Here is a 21,795-nt window from a genome sequence, read left to right on the forward strand (position 1 = left end):
TGGGGCACTGATGGGCACCGGATTGTGTGCACCTTCTGTGCACATTCACATGGGCAGCAGTGGCAGCTCAGAGTAGAGGCAGGTCTGCTGTTCTCTGTGCCTAGTTTCACCCAGGTGCAGTGTAGGGCAGGGGTGTGATGCTAGTGGTAGTGGGGTCGGCAGGCTCTGTACCCATCAAAACTCCCACAGCAATGGCAGTCCAATGGGGTCATGGGGAGGGGTGCACTCACACCAGCACCAGTGGCATGGCAGGGTGTGTGCCCACACACACACACTGGTAAGGAAGGGGATGTAAGGTTTGCCCACACTCACACACGTCAACAAAGCAATGTAGGGGTGGATGTGGGTAAGTGCATGCAGGCAAAGCAGCATGAAGAGGCTGCAGTGGGAGGTGTGAGTGGACGGGTGCATGTCCATGGTGGCTACTCTGCTGGAGCTTTCTGTGGTCAGGTATGGTCTGCCAGCACAGGAGCTATGATGAAAGTCCCCAGGAGGTACCCCTTGGGTACCCAAGGCTACACTGCAAGCAGGCACAGCCAGGCTGGGGCCCCAGGGGAGGCTAGTATACCAAGGGGTACTCAGGTTGTACTGGCCTAATCTCATGGGCAAGTTCATCCTGCAGAGTTCAGGTCTTACAGTTCCCCCAGCACTAATGTCTCCTAGAGAAGCAAGTCAAGCCTAGGGAAATGGGCGCCCCTGGCTATGCTCCACTACAGATGTTCCTGCAGCAAACCCTCTGGTCTTCACGCCAGCTGGAGTTCTGACCCTACCACTTCTCTATAAAGCTCTCCCTGCCAACTCAATTGTCCTGAGCAGGCAAATAGGTTGCTCTCTGCCTGCTCAACTCACTCCTTTCCCGGTAGTCATTGAATGCCAGGAATTAGTCCCAGTAGCCCCATGGAGGGCTCCTAGATTCCTCCTTTTTCAGCCTAGCATCTGTGTCTTCCCTCCATCCACTCTCAATGCCTTTCCTCTGAAGATCTGTTAGGAGTGTGCCAGTCTTAATGTTCCAGTCCCTCAGAGACAGATGTTCCTTCTAGTTGCATCTAGTTAGCCATCTTGCCCCCAATCTATGTCAGTCTTTACATATCCTTTTAATTATTTTTTTAATTGCTGAGCTAAGAAGAATATGCACATTTTAAATGTTTTATTGCATATTGTATATATAATTATGTTACATATTTTATATTGACCTCCCAAAAGATAGTATACTCCTTCTAGCATTTTATTAGGATACTTGCTTCCCCACAACCTTCCCATAATTAAGTGTTGTCATAAATCTGAATATTTAGCTAGTTTGATAAGTATAGAATGATATCCCCTTATTTTGTCCACTAGTCATAGTTTACCAACCCCTGCTCTAAGGGATTCAGAAATAGCACTTACAGAAAAAGAATTATTAGGCTGAAGGGGTACAGGCAATGAAGAACCAAGGATTTTTAAGAGGGTAGGGCTACCACTTCCCGTCAGAGGGGAAGAAACATCAGAGGGAACAGATCTGATCTGAACTATAAAAGTGGTCCAGCCAGGTAGGAAGACAGCTCCCTAAGGGTATGCCCAGAGCTGCCAGTAAAACAGGCCCTAGGTGAGAGGGAGGAGTTGGCCTTGATGGTCAGCTCCACTGGGCCATCTGCACAATGATCTACTGACTTTCACAATGAATAACAAGGAATGAGGACTGGAACCTGGAAGGGAAGCACCCTCCTGCCATCATCCCCTCAACAATGTCCCTCTAGCACCCTCTGTTGATAAAGCTTAGCATCAAGCCAGCTGGAGAAAGAGAAATCTTTACCAGGTTCAGCTCCAGTATCACAAAGCAGTGCACAGAATGGTAGTTGGAGCTGAAAGACAATACATTGAAAACTGATATATAGGTGTAAAATTTTTCTGGTGATTCAGCTTCATTTAATGATATAAAGGAACAAAAACTTAGCATATCCCTGTAATCTAAACATCAAGTCTTAGCAGAGCTTTTGACAGACTATGGTAAATGGATGATATAAATGACTCCAATCCTTCCTTCCTCCCTTTACCCATATCCTTTGTCACATGCCTTTGCAGTTCTGACCCCTAAAAAGGCAGGGTCCACTTCCTTGCCTTTTGAATTTGGAAAGCTCTCCTGTTCTTGGCTGGTTTTGCAACTTGCTCAAGCCAATGTTAGCAGACGTGATGCAAATAGAAGCCTGAAATTTTATTTATATGTCTCTGCCTACCTATTGCCCACTGCCATTGTCATGAAAACATGTCCAGTTTGACCTACTGGAGGACATAAGACACATGAAGTGAAACCAACTCATCCAATTTTGCAAGAATGACTAGATCAACCAACAGCCTGCTGGCACACAGTCATGGAAGCAACCCCAGCCAAGAACAGCAGAGCTGCCTAGCTGACAGATACATGAGCAAGCCCTGCCATGACCATGCTAGACGAGGAGAACTCCAGAGTATAAGCTGAATAAATGCTTACTGTTGTATACTACAGAGATGTTTTGTTTATTACACAGCATTATAATAACAACACTAATTCATGTAACTAATACACTTTCCTTCTATATATTAATAGATGAAAGCAACATGATTTGTATACCACACAGGTTTATGGGTAGCAGATGTTTTACTATGAAAGCTCAGATTCCTTCTTGTTTCCCCACATTAAAAATATCCAGCCTCAGCTTCTAGGTAATGGTTAGGTATACTGTAAGTCAGGGTGAAAGCTTTTCCCAGGACCATCTTTGGAGTTGCTAGACATGAGCATGAGTAAACTGCTACCGAATCTGTTAAGTCATAAAAGAGGACCCTAGCATTTGCAGACTAGAGGAGTGGTTTCTTTCATCCTTAATACCTCCAGCTTAGAAGTCCTCAGCACATTCATAGAGACATCCAAACTTACCTACATCAGCAGCTTAGCCCACCACCATCTACTCTATCTAAAAAGGTCCACCACAACACAAAATCTACATAAGAGCAAAACATAAAAGTTTTTCTTCTTCAGCACACTTCTACTAGGCCATTCCAGGAATCCTACTCTGAATAAAGGCATCTTCCTGATAAGGTACTCAAGATCCCCGTGCCATACCCTGACAGCCTCCTGTAGCCTGCTGTCCTTCATCTTTCTCCCAACCCTGATTTATCTATATCCTACCATACATCAAACCTGCTCTCAGATGCGAGCTTCCATGAGACTCACATTCACTGAGATTACAGTGACTGATAACAGAGGGGCAATTGAAGCTTATCAGGGAAAGGGTTTAAGTGTAAAAGACAGAATGGCAGACATCAGTAGCAGAATAGGAAGGAAGGTGGGGAGCACAGCCGGAGGCAGGGCCAGCTTCATGGGTGGGAGACATGTATAGTCAAACAGTGCCCTGCACCTATAAGAATCCCCCACTTGGTTTAATGCTCTGCTGCTGCCATCTTGAAACTTTCAATAATTTTTGAACAAGGGATTCTGTATTTTCATTTGTGTTCGGCCCCACGGATCCTGTAGCTGGGCTTGTCCAGAGGTAACAGATTGTTCTTCCAGATGTGTTCTGTTCTACAAAAGAGTGGGATTTTATGCATGGAAATAATTTTATCTACAAAGTCTTCTAGGTATCAATAATCTAATAAGCCACTGAAGTCTAATCCTAACATCTACTATTTTAAACCTCCATTTTTTTCTTCTTTCCCATAGTCGTTTATATGCCAGTGCATACACCCTTCAAAAAGAGTTGAAACGGACATTGGTAAAAGTCTGAAAATGATCTGTGAGAGGACTGTTTTGATTTCCCCCAAAATAGAACAAATTTACTATTAATAACCCCGGATCATGTTAAACGTACTGCTGGAACTGCCATATAAACCCTTATCTCTCTTGACTTCATTCCACATTCTGTTCTGTGGCAGGGAAAATGGAGATCTAAAATGCAATTTTTCCCTAGAGGTAACATTTTATGTACTATTTATTAAACCTACATTGTGTGTCAGGTATCATAAAAAAACCTATTAAAATGACTTATTTCTAAAATAGCCTTTTCAATTACCTCTCAACGTAATACCTTTGTAACTCTTCCAGATGTTTTAAAGCCCAAGGACTGGAGTTTCCTAGAAGTGTCATTATTGCTTCCAGGCAACAATGAATCTGTTTACTGAATTTTTCCTTAGGCTTTCCTTGTTGCACTATATTTTACATCCTTCCCCTGTGAAACATCCCCCACAGTCCATCCACATCCCATCAATACAAGGGAGAAAACCCCAGCCCTTGGATTTTGTTTCCCCCTGCTAACAAATGAATGAGGCTGACTGCCTGCCTGTTTAATACAGTGACACAGAAACTCCCATTCATCTCTAAATCTGCTGCTAAAAGAGTTTAAAAATCCAATCTCTAGAGTCATCCTTTGTATTAATAATTATTACTGAAATGATTATTTTAAAGTGTAATGGATATTTGGAAGAGGCCATACAAGCTATATAATACTGAGCAGAAAATAATTAAATACTCACATCTCTTCCATTCTTCTTAGAGCTTCTGTTAGATATGCAGAAGAAGTCAATGATGTTAAAGATGTTATCTTCTCATTACAAACTGAGGGATCACATACTCAATTTATACACCAAGCAGGAAGGTATTCTTTCCACCAGGAAGAACTTAATCAATCTTCCTACTGATGTAGCCCGTGCAGGTCCTAACTGTAGCAAACAAAGAAAATCATGGTAAAGAACAGAAAATGCAACCAGTAGTGACAGAAAGAAGAATCAAGACAAACAGAACTTGGGCTACTGAGAAAACACAATAGCCAAGGAATCCATAAAACCTATTTCTTTTACAGGGAATTTAGCTGCCCGAACTCCTCAGACTATATAAAAAAGGAGCAAAGTCTTTTTTTAGCATGACCTTTGATCATTAACAGGATCACAGTGTGAGAGCTGAATGCAAATAAAGGACTCTATAATGAGAAAACAACAACTGGTGCAAGTATCACAGAGCAAAATATCATGATAATAAAAGAATAACTGAGACAACACAAGGAGATATAAACAATAGATCAGAACAGAGATTGTTCCTTGGATCATGCCTATGTGGGATAAACTTTTATAAAGTTTTTATTCGTTTTTTTCTTTTTTTTTTTTTTGGTTTTTTTTTTTATTTTTTATTTTTTTTTTTGATGGTTTCAATATATTTTTTTTTATTATTATACTTTAAGTTCTAGGGTACATGTGCATAACGTGCAGGTTTGTTACATATGTATACTTATGCCATGTTGGTGTGCTGCACCCATCAACTCGTCAGCACCCATCAATTCATCATTTATATCATGTATAACTCCCCAAGGCAATCCCTCCCTCCTCCCCCCTCCCCATGGTAGGCCCCAGTGCGTGATGTTCCCCTTCCCGAGTCCAAGTGATCTCATTGATCAGTTCCCACCTATGAGTGAGAACATGCGGTGTTTGGTTTTCTCTTCTTGTGATAGTTTGCTAAGAATGATGGTTTCCAGCTGCATCCATGTCCCTACAAAGGACGCAAACTCATCCTTTTTTATGGCTGCATAGTATTCCATGGTGTATATGTGCCACATTTTCTTAATCCAGTCTGTCACAGATGGACATTTGGGTTGATTCCAAGTCTTTGCTACTGTGAATAGTGCCGCAATAAACATACGTGTGCATGTGTCTTTGTAGTAGAATAATTTATAATCCTTTGGGTATATACCCAGTAGTGGGATGGCTGGGTCATATGGTACATCTAGTTCTAGATCCTTGAGGAATTGCCATACTGTTTTCCATAATGGTTGAACTAGTTTACAATCCCACCAACAGTGTAAAAGTGTTCCTATTTCTCCACATCCTCTCCAACAACTGTTGTTTCCTGAATTCTTAATGATTGCCATTCTAACTGGTGTGAGATGGTAACTCATTGTGGTTTTGATTTGCATTTCTCTGATGGCGAGTGATGATGAGCATTTTTTCATGTGTCTGTTGGCTGTATGAATGTCTTCTTTTGAGAAATGTCTGTTCATATCCTTTGCCCACTTTTTGATGGGGTTGTTTGTTTTTTTCTTGTATATTTGTTTGAGTTCTTTGTAGATTCTGGATATTAGCCCTTTGTCAGATGAGTAGGTTGCAAAAATTTTCTCCCATTCTGTAGGTTGCCTGTTCACTCTGATGGTAGTTTCTTTTGCTGTGCAAAAGCTCTTTAGTTTAATTAGATCCCATTTGTCAATTTTGGCTTTTGCTGCCGTTGCTTTTGGTGTTTTAGACATGAAGTCCTTGCCCATGCCTATGTCCTGAATGGTACTACCTAGATTTTCTTCTAGGGTTTTTATGGTATTAGGTCTAACATTTAAGTCTCTAATCCATCTTGAATTAATCTTCGTATAAAGGGTAAGGAAAGGATCCAGTTTCAGCTTTCTACTTATGGCTAGCCAATTTTCCCAGCACCATTTATTAAATAGGGAATCCTTTCCCCATTTCTTGTTTCTCTCAGGTTTGTCAAAGATCAGATGGCTGTAGATGTATGGTATTATTTCTGAGGACTCTGTTCTGTTCCATTGGTCTATATCTCTGTTTTGGTACCAGTACCATGCTGTTTTGGTTACTGTAGCCTTGTAGTATAGTTTGAAGTCAGGTAGCGTGACGCCTCCAGCTTTGTCCTTTTGACTTAGGATTGTCTTGGCAATGCGGGCTCTTTTTTGGTTCCATATGAACTTTAAAGCAGTTTTTTCCAATTCTGTGAAGAAAATCATTGGTAGCTTGATGGGGATGGCATTGAATCTATAAATAACCTTGGGCAGTATGGCCATTTTCATGATATTGATTCTTCCTATCCATGAGCATGGTATGTTCTTCCATTTGTTTGTGTCCTCTTTGATTTCACTGAGCAGTGGTTTGTAGTTCTCCTTGAAGAGGTCCTTTACATCCCTTGTAAGCTGGATTCCTAGGTATTTGATTCTCTTTGAAGCAATTGTGAATGGAAGTTCATTCCTGATTTGGCTCTCTGCTTGTCTGTTACTGGTGTATAAGAATGCTTGTGATTTTTGCACATTAATTTTGTATCCTGAGACTTTGCTGAAGTTGCTTATCAGCTTAAGGAGATTTTGGGCTGAGAGAATGGGGTTTTCTACATATACAATCATGTCATCTGCAAACAGGGACAATTTGACTTCTTCTTTTCCTAACTGGATACCCTTGATTTCTTTCTCTTGCCTGATTGCCCTAGCCAGAACTTCCAACACTATGTTGAATAGGAGTGGTGAGAGAGGGCATCCCTGTCTTGTGCCAGTTTTCAAAGGGAATTTTTCCAGTTTTTGCCCATTCAGTATGATATTAGCTGTGGGTTTGTCATAAATAGCTCTTATTATTTTGAGGTACGTTCCATCAATACCGAATTTATTGAGCGTTTTTAGCATGAAGGGCTTGGCCGGGCGCGGTGGCTCACCCAGCAGTTTGGGAGGCTGAGGCAGGTGAATTAGCTGAGGTCAGGAGTTCCAGACCAGCCTGATCAACATGGAGAAACCCCATCTCTACTAAAATTACAAAATTAGCCACGCATGGTGGCGCATGCCTGTAATCCCAGCTACTCCAAAGGCTGAGGCAGGAGAATCATTTGAACCCGGGAGGCAGATGTTGCGGTGAGCCAAGATCATGCCATTGTACCCTAGCCTGGGCAACAACAGCGAAATTCCATCTAAAATAATAATAATAATAATGCATATCAAATTGAGCTTAAAATAATGTTTAGCACTCATTCCAGAGTCTGAGTGTAGTCACTACACAAACCTTGGTCTTCATAAAGTTCTCAGTTTATAAATTCCAACAAATCTTTAGTATTAAACACAGTATAAACACAGACCTCTTTATCATGGGAAGTCATTCCAAAAGAAAATAGAAAACAAAAATGTAAACTGCATCCCTAATCACAATATGAGAAAGAAATGACAAGTTCAGCAAAAGATAAATTTGGAGTGTGGTAAGCTTTTAAGAAAATTTTTTGCCTGCAAGCCCAGACAAAACTGGAAAATATCAGTAGTTCAAAAAGTTATTGGCATACCTAGAAAGTGCAACTATTCATTCTATCGGGACTACTGAAATATACCCTGTCTCATAAGTATACATGAATTTGCTTTGTCCTGTTGAGTAAAATGAAATAAAAGTTAATAGAAGACACATACACTCAATACTGTTTTATAAGGAAATTAAGTAGAGCATCTTGGTTTGAGGGGAAATTTAACTCACCTGAGGATGTGTAACAATTGAAAAAGAGCCAGAATAAGATGAAGAATATTTATATTAATATTGCCACGGAACCAAAAAAAGTGTAACCAAATATAAATTATAAATATAAAACACTTTGTAAAACAAATTCCCGGATAAAGTAAAACTTCAAAAGAGAATTATTCAAGATCAAGAAAGACATGGTAACACAACAAAATTAGTTAAAAATAAGTCTATAAGCACATGAAAAAAGAGAAAGAAAAATAAAGACATTCTGGCAATTAAGCCCACAAGAAGTCATGAAAAAATGCAGATACACAGAAAACATGATTTAAAGTATTTTTTAATTGAAGTGAAATGGTTAACAATCAAAGAGAAAATGATAGGTATGGAAGGGAAAGGAAATTCAACATACACAAAATTGGAGATACTGAGAGAATGGAAATTAAGGTAATGATAAATATTTAAAATGTCAATCATGAAAAAGTCATAGAAACAACATAAGATTTGAATCTATAAATTGTACAAGCACATTATGTCCCTGGAAAGATAACAGGATGGTCAACACCAAGCTGTATTTTAGTAAATGTACCAGTCAGGGTCCATCAAGGACAGAATCCAAAGATCCTCAGCAAAATACTAGCAAACTGATCCAGCAGCACATCAAAGGGCTAATCTACCATGATCAAGCAGGCTTTATCCCTGGGATGCAAGGTTGGTTCAATGTACACAAATCAATAAATGTGATTCATCACATAAACAGAACCAAAACCAAAAATCATATGATCATCTCAATAGATGCAGAAAAGGTATTCAATAAAATTCAACACTGCTTCATGTGAAAACACCCTCAACAAAGAAGACATTGAAAGAACATACCTACTTCAAAATAATAAGGGCCATCTATAAAAAACCCACAGCCAAGATCACACTGAATGAGCAAAGTTGGAAGCATTCCCTTTGAAAACCAGCACAAGACAAGGATGTATTCTTTCATCACTCCTATTCAACTTAGTACTGGAAGTCCTAGCCAGAGCTATCAGGCAAGAGAAAGAAATCAAAGGCATCCAAATAGGAAGAGAAGAAGTCAAACTATTCCTATTTGCAGATGATATGATTATATATGTAGAAAACCCCACAGTCTCTTCCCAAAATCTCCTTGATCTGATAAACAATTTCACACAGTCTCAGGATATGAAATCAATGTATAAAAATCAGTAGCAATCCTATACACCAACATCCAAGTCAAGAACCAAATGAAGAACACAATTTCATTCACAAATGCCACAAAAAGAATAAAATACCAAGGAATACAGTTAACTAAGGAGGTGAAAGATCTTTACAATGAGAACCACAAAACACTGCTCAAAGGAATCAGAGATGGCACAAATAAATGGAAAAACATTCTACGATCATGGGTAGGAAGAATCAATAATTTTTAAATGGTCATAATGCCCAAAGCAATTTACAGATTCAATGATATTCCTATTAAACTACCATTGACATTCTTCACGGATTTTTTTCCAAAAAAAAAAAAAAAAACTATTCTAAAATTCATAAGGAACCAAAAAAAGATCCCAGAAAGCAAAGGCAATCCTAAGCAAAATGAACAAAGCTGGAGGCATCACATTATCTGACTTCTAACTATGCTACAAGGCTACAGTAATCAAAACAGTATGGTCCTGTTTCAAAAATAGACACATAGATCAATGGAACAGAATAGAGAGCCCAGAAATGATGTCACACACCAACAACTATTAGCTATTAGGCAAAACTGACAAAATCAAGCAATGGGGAAAAAACTCTCTATTCACTAAATGGTGGCAGAATAATTGGCTAGCCATATGCAGAAAATTGAAACTGGACCCCTTTCTTACACCATATACAAAAATCTCAAAAAAAAAAAAAAAATCCCTAGAGAATACCATTCTGGACATACAAACTGACGAAGAGTTCATGACAAAAACTCCAAAAGCAATTACAACAAAACAAAAAATTGATAAATGGGACCTAATTACACTAAAGAGCTCTGGCACAGCAAAAGAAACTATCAACAGAGTAAACAGACACCCTACACAACAGGAGAAAAATTTAGCAAACTATGCATCTGACAAAATCTAATACCCAACATTTATAAGAACCTAAAACAAATTTACAAGCAAAAAAAAATAACCTCCTTAAAAAGTTGGCAAAGGCTGGGCACAGTGCCTGATGGCTGTAATCCCACCTTGGGAGACCTAGGTGAGCGGACTGCCTAAGATCAGGAGTTCAAGACCAGCCTGACCAATACGGTAAAACCTCATCTCTACTAAAAATACAAAAAAAAAAAAAAAATTAGGAAGGTGTGGTCATATGTGCCTGTAGTCTCAGTTACTCAGGAGGCTGAGGCAGGAGAATCACTTGAGCCTGGGGAGCGGTGGCAGCAGTGAGTCAAGATTGCACCACAGCACTACAGCTCAGGCAACAGAGCAAGACTCCACTTAACAACAACAACAAAAAAAAAAACCATTGGCAAAGGACATAAGCAGATACTCTTAAAAGAAGTGGCCAACAAGCATATGAAAAAATGCCCAACATCACTAATCATTAGAGAAATGCAAATCAAAACCACAATGAGATACTGTCTCACACTAGTCAGAATGGCTATTAATAAAAAAGTCTAAATATAATAGATGCTGATGAAGTTGCAAAGAAAAGGGAATGCCTATACACTGCTGGTGGAAGTGTATATTAGTCCAGCCACTGTGGAAAGCAGTGTGGAGGTTTCTCAAAGAACTCAAAGCAGAATTACCATTCAACCTAGCAATCTCATAACTGGGTATATACCCAGAGGATGGTAACTCATTCTATTATAAAGACATTCACAAGTATTTTTATTGCAGCAGACACGGAATCAACCTAAATGTCCATCAATAGTAGACAGGATAAAGAAAATGTGTTACAGAGGCGGAGGTTCCAAGATAGCCGAATAGGAACAGCTCTAGTCTACAGCTCCCAGCATGAGCGACACAGAATATGGGTGATTTCTGCATTTCCAACTGAGGTACCAGGTTCATCTCACTGGGGCTTGTCCGACAGTGGGTGTAGCCCAAGAATGAGCCAAAGTAGGGCAGGGCATCGCCTCACCCGGGAAGTGCAAGGGGTCAGGGAATTCCCTTTCCTACCAAAAGGAAGCCATGACAGATGGTACCTGGAAAAATTCGATACACCCCCACCCCAATACTGTACTTTTCCAACGGTCTTAGCAAATGGGACACCAGGAGATTATATCCCATGCCTGGCTCAGAGGATCCACACCCATGGAGCCTCGCTCACTGCTAAGCACAGCAGTCTGAGATTGAACTGTAAGACAGCAGCGAGTCTGGGGGAGGAGTGTCCTCCATTGCTGAGGCTTAAGTAGGTAAACAAAGCAGCCAGGAAGTTTGAACTGAGTGAAGCCCACCGCATCTCAAGGAGGCCAGCCTGCCTATGTACACTCCACCTCTGGGGGCAGCACATAGCTGAACAAAAGGCAGCAGAAACTTCTGCAGACTTAAACGTCCCTGTCTGACAGCTTTGAAGAGTAGTGGTTCTCCCAGCACAGAGTTTGAGATCTGAGAACGGAGAGACTGCCTCCTCAAGTGGGTCCCTGACCACCGAGTAGCCTAACTGGGAGGTACCTCCCAATAGGGGTGGACTGACACCTCAGACAGCTGGGTGCCCCTCTGACACGAAGCTTCCAGAGGAAGGATCAGGCAGCAACATTTGCCATTCTGCAATATTTGCTGTGCTGCAGCCTCCACTGGTGATACCCAGGCAAACAGGGTCTGGAGTGGACCTCCAGCAAACCCCAACAGACCTGCAGCTGAGGGTCCTGACTGTCAGAAGAAAAACTAACAAACAGGACATCCACAACAAAACCCCATATTTACATCACCATCATCAGAGACCAAAGGTAGATAAAACCACAAAGATGGGGAGAAACCAGAGCAGAAAAACTGAAAATTCTAAAAATCAGAGCGCCTCTTCTCCTCCAAAGGAACGCGGCTCCTCACCAGCAACGGAACAAAGCTGGACAGAGAATGACTTTGATGAGTTGAGACAAGAAGGCTTCAGACAATTGGTCATAACAAACATCTCCAAGTTGAAGGAGAATGTTCAAACCCATCGCAAAGAAGCTAAAAACCTTGAAAAAAGACTACACAAATGGCTAACTAGAATAAACAGTGTAGAGAAATCTTTGAATGACCTGATGGAGCTGAAAACCATGGCACGAGAACTAGGTGACGCATGCAGAAGCTTCAGTAGCCGATTTGATCAACTGGAAGAAAAGGTATCAGTGACTGAAGATCAAATGATTGAAATGAAGCAAGAAGAGAAGTTCAGAGAAAAAAGAGTAAAAAGAAAAAATGAACAAAGTCTCCAAGAAATATGGGACTATGTGAAAAGACCAAATCTACAACTGATTGGTGTACCTGAAAATTATGAGGAGAATGGAACTAAGTTGGAAAACACTCTGCAGGATATTATCCAGGAGAACTTCCCCAACCTAGCAAGGTAGGCCAATATTCAAATTCAGGAAATAAGGAGAATGCCACAAAGATACTCCTCAAGAAGAGCACCTCCAAGACACATAATTGTCAGATTCACCAAAGTTGAAATGAAGGAAAAAATGTTAAGGACAGCCAGAGAGAAAGGTCAGGTTACCCACAAGGGGAAGTCCATCAGACTAACAGCAGATCTTGGCAGAATCTCTAGATGCCAGAAAAGAGTGGGAACCAATAATCAACACTCTTAAAGAAAATAATTTTCAACTCAGAATTTCATATTCAGCCAAAGTAAGCTTCGTAAGTGAAGGAGAAAGAAAATCCTTCACAGACAAGCAAATGCTGAGAGATTTTGTCACCACCAGGCCTGCCTTACCAGAGCTCCTGAAGGAAGCATTAAACATGGAAAGGAACAACCAGTACCAGCCACTGCAAAAACATGCCAAATGGTAAAGACCATCGATGCTTGGAAGAAACTGCATCAACTAACGAGCAAAATAACCAGCTAACATCATAATGACAGGATCAAATTCACACAAAACAATATAGGAAGAATCAATATCGTGAAATCAATAAAGTGTGAGGGGATATTAATAAAGTGTGAGTGAAAAGTAAATGAAATTTTGGATGTGTAATGAATTTTTTAAGTTGTTTGCCATTCCACCTTTTCCCAGGTAGCCATAGTAGGATATGCCTCAAAAAGAGGATATATACTTTTTTTAAGATGAAGACACAGAATCTAGGAAAGAGTAGAGCCAACATAAGCTAAAGCTACAAAAGAAGGTCCTAGGATTACAGGAATTCATCAGGCTAAGGGAGAAACCAGTCCAGATGGAAAAAGTAGGATACAGGGACCTGGAAGAGGAGTCTAAGAACTCATGAAATTGATAGATTATCTGAAATGTTTGCACACTTGGAAATTAATATTGATAAGCATAAGATAGAACCCTTAATAAATAATGGCAGATGACCAACTGCATCAACCTTGAGCCCTGAAAAGCCTCAGTGTGCACAGGTCATACAAGCTGCAAGACTTGGGCATGCCTCAGTGCTGTGCTGGTCTTGGTAGCCATGGACTTCAGGCACAGCCAGCACTCTCAGCCTTGACAACCAAAGGATTTCAGCCATGGCAGTCCTGGTCTTAAGAGTACTCCCTAGCCCTGCAATAGATAGAATGGTAACAGACTTAGGGATCTATCAGGTAACCTTTTCTGAATCTCTGAAAAAGCTTACAAAGAAAGCCTTAAAAATGCCAAAGGAAGCTCATAAACAAAGCCAGACTGCAAAGGCTAAATTAGGTACCTATGTCAATGTACAGACATTAATGCATGGCCAAAAGGATTAAGATAAATTAGGGAAATATGATGTCACTAAATGGACAAAATAGGTGTCAAGTGACTGACCCTAAAGAGATGAAGATGGAGGAACTGCCTGACAAAGAATTCAAAATGGCTATCTTTAAGGAAGCTCAGTAAACATCAATAAAATACAGAAAAACAAGTCAGAAGTTGATGAGAGAAATTTTAAAAATTGAAATAATTTTTTTAAATATCAAACTGTATTGGTTCATTTTCACACTGCTGATAAAGACATACCTGAGATGGGGTAATTTATAAAGAAAAAGAGGTTTAATGGACTCACAGTTACACATGGCTGGGGAGGTCTCACAATCATGGCAGAAGGTGAAAGGAACATCTTACATGGCAGCAGAAGAGAGAATGAGAGCCAAGTGAAAAGGGAAACCCCTCATAAAACCATCAGATTTTGTGAGACTTTTTCACTACCACAAGAACAGTATGCGGTGGAGGAAACCACCCCTATGATTCAATTATCACCCACCACGCCCCTCCCATAACACATGGAAATTATTGGAGCTACAATTCAAGATGAGATTTGAGTGGGGACGCAGAGCCAAACCATATCACAAACAGAAATCCTGGAGTTGAAAAATACAATGAAAACAAATGAGAAATGGAATGTAGAACATCAACAGCAGAACTAATGAAGCAGAGGAAAGAATCTATAAACTTGAAGACAGGTTACTTATAAATACAGTCACAATAGAAAGAAGAATAAAAAAGAATGAAGAAAGCTTATGAAATGTATGGGATAACATCAGAACAGCAAATTACAGGTCATTAGTGTTCAACAGGGAGTAGAGAAAGGAGTAGAAAGCTTATTTAAAGAAATAATAACAGACTATCTTCCAATTCTGGAAAAAGATATAAATTCCCAGGTACAGGAAGGTCAATAGTCTCCAATCAGATTCAATCCAGGTAAGACTACCCCACAACATATTTTAATCAAAATTTCTACAATCCAAAACAAAGAGAGGATCCTGAAAGCAGCAAGAGAAAAGAAAATGACATACAAGGGAATCCCAGTATCTAACAGCAGACTCTCAGCAGCAACATTAAAACCCAGGAGAAAGTAGAATAATATATCCAAAGTGCTGAAGGAAAAATAAACTGCCAATCAAGAATACTCTACCCATCAAAGCTGCCTTTAGAAATAAAGGAGAGGTAAAGACTTTTCCAGACAAACAAAGCTGAGAGAATTTATCACCACCAGACCTGTCTTACAAGAAATGCTAGAGTTCTTCAAGAAGATAATGAAAGGTGCTAATGAGTAACAGGTAAACATCTGAAAGTACATAATTCAGTAATAAAAGTACACAGTCAAATTTGGAATAGTCTAATAATGTAATGGAAGTGTGTAAATCACATATCTTTAATATAAAAGGAAAAAACTAATAAAAAATAATAACTATAATAATTTGTTAATGACTATGCAATATAAAAAGACATAAATTGTGACATCAAAATGCGAAGTGTGGGTAGAGAACGTGGTTAAGGGATAGAGGTTTTCTTTTTTCTTCCTTTGTTGTAATTGAAGTTAAGTCGTTATCAGTTTAAAATAACTTTTATAACTATGTTTCTTGAAACCCTCATGGTAACCACAAAGCAAAAAATCTATTACAGATACATTAAAAAGCAAGAAATCAAAACATGCTAATAGAAAAACATCACTTAACCAAAAAGGAAGACACTAAGAGAGGAAGAAAAAAAATCTACAAAACAACTAGAAAACAATTAAAAAATAAATAGATTTACTTATTCTATTAAAAGATATAGAGTGGCTGAATGGATAAAAAATAATTAATGATAGATACACTGAAAACTAATGTATGTGGTAAAGGGGGGGATTATTAACTACAAAGAAAAATATCTTATTAAAAAACAGTCATAGACTACCACTTGGTTTTGTAGTAAAAAATATTTTCACAATAACAACATAAAAACTGAATACTGACTTATTCTAAAAATTATTATACGATTACATCAAAAGGGTAGTTGGGTAGGAAAGTAAAGTGTGGGAAAAGAATATAAGATTTCATTTCAGAAAGCCTTATCTTGGCTGGGCATGGTGGCTAACACCTGTAATCCCAGTACTTTGGGAGGCTGAGGCAGGTGGATCACTTGAGATCAGGAGTTCAAGATCAGCCTGGCCAATGTTGTGAAACCCTGTCTCTACTAAAAATACAAAAATTAGCCAGGTATGGTGGTGTGTGCCTGTAATCCCAGCTACTCAGGAGGAAGAGGCAGGAGAATCACTTGAATTTGGGAAGCGAAGGTTGCAGTGAGCCGAGATCAGGCTACTGTACTCCAGCCTGGGTGACAGAGCAAGACTCTGTCTTGAAAGAAAGAAAGGAAGAAAGGAAGAAAGAAAGAAAAAGCAAGCAAACAAGCCTTATCTTATCTTATCTTATTTAATGGGAAATCAATGGATAATGTGGGTGAAAATACTACAAGAAATGGCTGAAATAAATACAAATGATTGCCTCTGGGAGGACTGGAGATTTGGAAGGGCAAGACAAAGGACAGCAGTTTTTCATTATTATGCTATTTTATTTTTCACATTTATGAAATACTTTGAGATACAAGTGAGAATAAATGAAACAGTCAAACTCTGTATGTTCCAGAAGTATTTGTGCCATTTACTCTGCTTGAAAAATCAAAAATTTTGATTTAGTAAAAATTGAGGATGAATACATTCTACAAATGCAGTATAATTTGTGAATTTAATCTATTCAATTATGCTACTCATTCTGTATTGATCAACATCTATCAAAATATATCTTTGGATTATAAAGGATTGGTAACACTTCAAATTTAAAGTAGTGTTTCTTAAAATTATTTATCTACTTACAGTTAAATGTAAGCAAACAAAAGGGAGGTATAATCTCTCCTGTGATATTTTCATTGTTGATTTATCCAAACATATATACAAATATGTTTATACATGGAAAATAATAGACCTATTAATTACTCTGAGCTAAATTTCCTGAACTACAAAAAGGAAAAATACAGTCTTATGTCAGGCAAATGAAAAACAAGAACAGGAAACACTACAGAAAGGGAAGCACTATAAAGACCATGCAAGTATCACAGAAATTAGCACTTTATAACTTTATAAAATATGATCTCTCCTTTAAGTGTCTAAATTGTAACTAAATAATTTAATACTTGCCTGAAAAATATATGTTTAATCTGTGCAATAGTTGTTTGGCATACAACTTTCTTGACTGTTTTTTTTTTTTTTTTTTCATTTGATTAGTTGGCTGGGTTGTTGTTTTACTGGGTGTGTGCAATGAAAAATCTCATGTATTTTAGTGAGTTTATCTGTAAGCCAAGTACTCCAACCATCTCTCAACTTTTCAAACAAATCCCCAATGGTCTCCCTGAGTTAAATTAGCAGAACAGTAATATTTCACGGGTCATTAGTGCATGCAATCAAGCAACAGATCCTGATCCAGTAGTGGAAAGGGAGAAGTAATAGTTGGTTCCCATTTTGTTAATACCACAATATGCCCATAGGCCTCAGCCAAAAGGTTTGAATTAAGGATTGAACATAACCATGAAGTAATTGGCTGACAACAAAAAAGGGGGGAAAAAGACTTTTAACAGAAAGAACTACTGCAACTTAAATTGTTCTCACATTTTAAATGTGTTAACAATATCTATCTTTATTTGTAAGCCAAGTGTCTGTTGCAACTCTGCTGAGTTTCATCTTTACGAGCCTCTTTTGCCGCTTTGAGCCACAGTTTTATCTTCATATTTGAGGCTTTACATCCAGGTGACTTCTTTCATTGCATTTCAAGGGTTCTCTAACCCAACAAAAGGATGGGAGCAGCACACGACAATCCTTTGGGGTGAGTAAAGAAAAATACTACAATTTATATTTCCATTTTATCTAAATATAATATGAGTCTATATTTGATATATGGATTTTCACAGGCATCCTTGTTCAGTAATTATATCAGAGGATCTATATCTCATACAGTGAGCAAAATATCCTGAAAGAAGCATGCATGTTCCAGGCACAGAGGGGTAGACAGTGGTGCCCTCATGTAGTCATTCTCTGATTTCAGTAGGTTACACCCTATGGCAGTTTATAAGAGACCAGTTAGGATAATTTGCAGAGTATATTGTCAAGCTTTATCTATACTAAACTTCACAAGGACAAATAGGTCTAAAATATTCCTTCAAAGGCATCACATGCTGAGGATAATATCAGTGATGAAGGTACATAAGTGAACAAGAAAATGGTAACATGGAAAATTCTACTCCTGGTATAAGCTATTCAGCAGCCATATTATAAGATTAAAAATGAAGATGATCAAACTAAATTTGACAAAAAATTGTTGGCCAAAAGATTCAAAGTTATCAAGATTGCAGTTTGAAAGACAGATTTATGTCTATAATCATTCATTATAAACCATCCTAAAGCATACATTCTTCCCTGTGATGGTTAGTCATTGATTATGTGAAGCCCTTATGTAATTACAATTAGCCTGATATTTTAAAACACAAATATTTTGTTCCCTTTTGCCTTGTTTTTTTAATATTTATTTTATGTATCTTTTGTAACATACAGAATATATTAGAACTTGTTGTTTATAGTAAATTTTTATTTATTATAAAGGCAGCTTAGTGGATTGACAGCAAGAGCATGCAGACAGACTGCTCAGCTCTGCAACTTACAACTGTCTAACATGGGCAACTTATTTAATCTATGACTCAGTTTCTTTTCATGTAAACAAGAATAACTATCTACTTCATAAATTTGTAAAGTTCTTTAAACAGTGCCTTAAATATAGCCAGCTCCATACAAGTATCATTAAATTAAATTAAAACATTACTATTTAAAAAAATAACAGACACAAATGGAATATATGCTCACATGTTTTTACTGACATGAGCAAGAAATAACAAGTCTGGAGGTTGCTGTTCTAGAAAATCCTGTGTCACATTTATGTTAGTTGAAAACTTAAACATAGTCATAGTTTATCAATAGAAAATTCCTACTCCATCTACTTAAGGCGAAAAAAATATATCTTCATAATTTTACACATCAATTAATCACTTGCCTTTCAAAATTATAAGAGAACAGCTAAAATAAGATGCTTAAAATAAATAACAAGATATCATTTACATATGGCTAAGAAAATACTGTGCCTAGGATTCCTAATTGAGTCACCTTATCAAGTGTTCTTTATGTTAATATTTAAATTGGCTCATATTAACTGAGCACCAGAAATTAATCCTGGGAGTCACAAAGGAGCCATCAACCTTCCCAGATAATCAAAACTCAGCACATGTGACAGTTCAGACAACTGATGATTACTGATGGCCAAAGATGGACAGGATGTACGTGACTCATACCTCAAGAGCCAATAATAATGGTTGTGAATGCAAATTGCTGCACCTTAGTAAGACACATATGCATAAGGGAGCCTACAAACGACATTTGACCATGATTGGCTGGGACTAGGAGGAAGAGTAGAGGCTTTTCAGAGGCTATGATGTTTAAACAGAACCTGAGTGAAGAGTTTACAGGGAAGTCTTATTGGGTTGGTAGTGATAAATAAAAACACTAAGCAGGGAATGTGGGCAAAGTCAAAAAGACATGAAACAATGTGGACTGTGCAGGGATGTATACATAGCTACTCTGTGTAAGCAGGAAAGTGAGTGGGAAAAGATGAGACTAGAAATGCAAACTAGGGTAGATCTTTAAGAGATCTTGTAGTCACCCTGAGAAGCCTCGATTTGGTACTAAAAGACCTAGAGAACTATGATGTGAAGTTGGTCTGGAAAGTGGCATGATCAGATTTTTGTGGGAGGAAAACTCAGAACAATGAAGACAAAGATGAAGAGAATAGAGGCAGGGAAATCAGTCCAGAAGCTACCTCAGTCGTCAGACACAAGTCCACGCCTAAGCTATCATGTAATATTTGTACCTAATGTCATACTTTATAAATCAGGACTTGTAATTTTTGATAGATGACAGTTGTCTCTATCTCAGCTAGTTTTATATATTATTTCAACAAATATTTTTTGATGCTTATTCTTTACTAAATAAAGTTTAAAATGCTGGAGACAGACTAATGAACAATGCAGAAAAAAACCCCTATGCCACAGTGCTTACATTCTACAAGGAACAGACAGACAATAATGAAATAGCAATGTCAGGTAGTAATGGAGTTATAAAGAATAGAGAGTGCTAGAGGTGTTCTATTTTACCTAAGGTGAGCAAAGATGACTCTCTAACAAGGTGACAGAGGTCCTGGTGAAGCAAAGAGGTAAGCCATGTGGCTATCTAGAACAAGAGTTGTCCTGGCAGAGGAAATAAAAGTGCTATCACATGAAGCAGAATTCTTCTTGGGGTGTTTAAGGGAGAGCAGTGAAACTGAAACCACAAATGAGAAACTCCGGGCGCCAGGTGGACGCTCTTTTACAAAGTCAATAATACATCTTTAAATCAGAAAAGAAAAATATGTCACTGTCACTCGGAAGCCTGGGAGAGAGAATAAATGAGCCAGAGCAATTACATCCCCACAATCAGAAAACTCACTCATGGATTCTCTACCCTCCTGGTGGTGGGCTGTTGTGTGTGTGTGTGTGTGTGTGTGTGTGTGTGTGTGTGTGACAGAGAGAGAAAGTCTGGGTGCCAGTTTACATGGCTATCAGCATGATTTAGAGGCATCACTCTGGAACGTTTGGCCAAGCCATGCATGTTAGCACACACTAAAATGTAAGAAATAGCACAAGATTTCTGGAAAAAGATGTTAGACAGTTGTTTAGCTAGAATCGTTTATTTATGGTACTATGAAAGACCTCTTTGCATCTCATTCAAGTTGGAGATTTATAGTCTTTTCATTTGTAACCATCTAAATATGATTATGCCACAGACTATTATAGATCTCAAGTTTTACTTTTGTCATAATGCTGCTGATCTCTGTCAAGAAAAAAAGTTGAACAGTATTACATAAGTACTTGGGAGAACTGACTATTCCTTTCTGATGTTATTTTTACCTTAAGTTCACGCGTTTAAGCACAGAACTTCAACATTTGCAATCCTTCTAATTATTAAAAACACGAATGCTAGTGAGCTCAATTCTATGCCAGATGCTGCACTTCTATGCATTATTCCCATTTAATCCCCATAACACCCTTAGAGGCCTGTAAAAGTGATCATAGAAAATAATTTCCATGGATTTGCCACCCAGGCATGAAGTGTAAAAGTAATGAAACAATGTCATTTATTAACTTTCAAATTAAAATATTTTAATGGAGAGTAAAAAAAAGAAAAAGAAATGCAATAATTTGAGTTACTAGACAGAACAAGAAATAAAAAAGTCGATTATTCAATAGAACTCAAATATTTATTAAGTGTTTTATGGTTTGAAGATAAATTAGGCCCTGAGAAACTTATATTTTAGCTGGGAAAGAAGGGAGGAAAAGGAGAGAGAGGAAGAAGGTGGGGGGAGCAGAGGAGAGAGAGAGAGAAAATGAATGAATTATACTGCAAGGCAGGATGCAGGAAGTGTCAATAGCAAGTTATGGGAGGAATTAATTCTGCTTGAGAGAATATGGCTAAAATTCTAGGGGAGGTATGGGTGGGGTGGGAGAGGACAGAATCTGGTTCACATAGGGCAAAAAGCAAAGGAGAGAGACTCCCTAAAATATAAATGAGCAGAAATTAGCGAACAAAGAGAACAGTATTAGGAGCCAAGCCA

The 21,795-nt window shown here is 38.4% G+C and overlaps 1 long non-coding RNA gene across 3 annotated transcripts in view; it reads right to left on the reverse strand.

The window, feature by feature from the left end:
- Positions 1-1,132: 1,132 nt before the first annotated feature.
- Positions 1,133-21,795, reverse strand: part of LOC115897049 — a 61,751-nt gene continuing 41,088 nt past the window's right edge. For all 3 annotated transcript variants that reach the window (XR_004056998.1, XR_004056997.1, XR_004056996.1), the window contains 2 exons: positions 4,483-4,668; positions 1,133-3,535 (listed from right to left, as the gene is read on the reverse strand). This is a non-coding gene — a long non-coding RNA (uncharacterized LOC115897049). The remainder of the gene's footprint in view (positions 3,536-4,482; positions 4,669-21,795) is intronic.

The sequence above is a fragment of the Rhinopithecus roxellana genome, chromosome 4, assembly GCF_007565055.1.
Source record: "Rhinopithecus roxellana isolate Shanxi Qingling chromosome 4, ASM756505v1, whole genome shotgun sequence".
Taxonomy (NCBI): domain Eukaryota; kingdom Metazoa; phylum Chordata; class Mammalia; order Primates; family Cercopithecidae; genus Rhinopithecus; species Rhinopithecus roxellana.